The following is a 2,570-nucleotide window of genomic DNA, read 5'->3' on the forward strand; positions in this document are numbered from 1 at the left end:
GTTGTATTGTGTAAAGATTGGTAAAAGAGACTGCGAAGGTTCTGAACAGAACACATTTTGATGTATAATTTTTTTACCCATACACCATGATTTTATATGGCCCTTACAAGATAGTAGATTGGGCATTGCCAGGAAAATGCATAGAAACATGTAAAAGAAGGCCCCAGTCCCTCACAAAAGCACTGTAAAAAGCTGCAGTAGATTTTATAACAAAATATAAAGGATAAATCTAAAAATGTCCTTTGTCTAAATAGAACTATGGTTAAACCATAGGATATGTCACCCGTATCGGTAAGCGTGAGCTCTGTATTTGAATGTACGCCTATTGGATAGGCGCTGCTTTTAAGAGTGGGAAAATGCTGTCTTCTCCGCTTTGAAATAAAGCTTGGTACACACAGGTAGGTAGGTTTTTTTTCCGTTCAACCCAGTGAGCTGCACGAAAACACAAAAACACTGAGGAGCTTGCAATACTAACTATGCAATGTTAGTACACCGATATCCCTCGATGAGCTATTATGTTCTGACAGAGGGACTGGCCCCCTGCCAGAACACACCAGTCAGTGCTTGCAGCCATTGGCTGCAAGCACTGCTCGGATGGTGATCATCCGCTTGTTTTCCAGCAAGCCTGTTTGATAGAAGCCAGAAAGGCTGCTGTACACACTGGCTGAATGTCATCTGGTTTCTGTTAAACCAGCTGATATTCGACCTGTTTGTATCAGCCTTTACACTAGTGTTGTCACCCCTGCTGCTGTTTTAGATGTTGGCACTGTCCTCGCTCCACCCACAGCCTTTTCAATTGACAGTACATGCTCTATCTGCACGAGCTAGGCAAATGTTGTAAGGCCCTGCTCAGTCTTTCACACCCCCTCAAACACTAGGATAACTCAGGCAAGATCGATGAGAAATTCAGCTTCCTAGCTTCATTTTACCTTTGAAAAAGAAGTAAATTACATTTGTTATAAGACATTCAACATGCCACTTAAGACTCCTACAGGGGGATTTACTAAAGCTGGTTCACTAAGAATCTGGTGCACCTGTATATGGTAGCCAATCAGCTTCTAACCTCAGCTGTTCAATTAAGCTTTGGCAATAAAACCTGGAAGCTGATTGGCTTCTATGCAGAAGTGCACCTGATTTTGCACTCTCCAACTTTAGTAAATAAACCTCATAATCAGGATGGGGAGTTAAAGTAGTTTTAAAGGCAGAATCTATTTTTTTAAACCTTGATCTATTCTATGCATTAAGGTTGAAAAAAAAACCACCTCCACTTCCTCTATATTTACCTGACCTCAAATTTTGATCCAGACGTGCATGAGAGCAGAGGCTCTCTCCTTCCTCATAGGCTCAGAGACAGCAGTGGGAGCAAATGGACTTCTGACCATGGATTTATGTTGGGTGGGCCCATGTGGCAGCAGTTCAAGTTGTGAAAAGCAATTATGCTTTGTTACTGGCCTCTCAGGCATCAAGTCACATGAGGGCAGGGTGAGGGTGCTGTGTAAGCTCTTTGTTGCCTAGTGGGTTAATGGGGAAAGTAGCCATAAGCTGCTGGTGGCACTGTCATTAAAGTGAACCTGTTCATTTACCCTGCGTGGTGAAAACAGCCTTTTATCCCCAGGGGTTTTTTTTTTTAAACCTTTATAGAATCAACCTCAAGTGCTACACAACCTGCCTAGAGTAATTTCAGTAAAATGTGAGAACTATCATCTACCATCATGAGGGTTTTAGTGACAGTTTCTCTAAGGTAAATTAGTTTGCAATGTAATACATCTGTCCTGACTAGGAGTGCCTTTTGGTCCCCTTTGAGTTCACTGTCTGGGCATTTTTCATTCATGAAACCTGTAATTAGACAAATATATTTAAAAAAAATGTACACAGTAATTAGTATGTACATTGGCAGAAACCAGAACCAGGCCTCTATTGAGCAACTTTATTAGCTGAGAGACATTGACACTGATAATTGAAGTATAACTTTACAATGACATTTTTTAAACAGCATAAATTAGAGCTATGGTAGCAGCACAATCTTCGATGCAGAAGCCTGTAATTAATCATCCTCTCACACTATTATGCGGACAGCCCAGGCCACTTACTGTGTGTGCCTCTGATTTGGCTCTGGTGGAAGGTTTAAAATATTCCCGAATGAAGTTATATTACCTTTTTTTTGGGGGGGGGGCGTGCAAAATGACATGCTCTGGATTGATCACACTTCCACTCCTAATATCTTCCATTTTCTACCCAGTCACTCTGTTAGCTTGTGGAAGAGCCAAGTCTAAACCCAGTGAGAGCTCCATGTCTGTGTCAGAGCTAACACATGGTTAATCACCCCGGTGGGCACCCGGCTGTGAAAGCTTGTGGCTTCACAGCCGGGTGCCCACTGCGCATGTGCAAGTAGCGCTGCGCTTTGTGAATGGCCTCGTAGTCTTCTGGAACCTGTCGTGTGTCCCAGAAGACTACAGGGAGAGAGGTGGGGAGGACAACTTCCGCTTCTCCTAGGTGATCATAGTGGAAATGGGCCAAAGGTGGCAAGCCTTAATGGGGAGCGGGGGACAAAGGCTTACCCCTGGTTCACA

Source organism: Staurois parvus, unplaced genomic scaffold, assembly GCF_062004578.1.
Source record: "Staurois parvus isolate SC_StPar_1 unplaced genomic scaffold, SC_StPar_1.0 ptg000298l, whole genome shotgun sequence".
Classification (NCBI taxonomy): Eukaryota; Metazoa; Chordata; class Amphibia; order Anura; family Ranidae; genus Staurois; species Staurois parvus.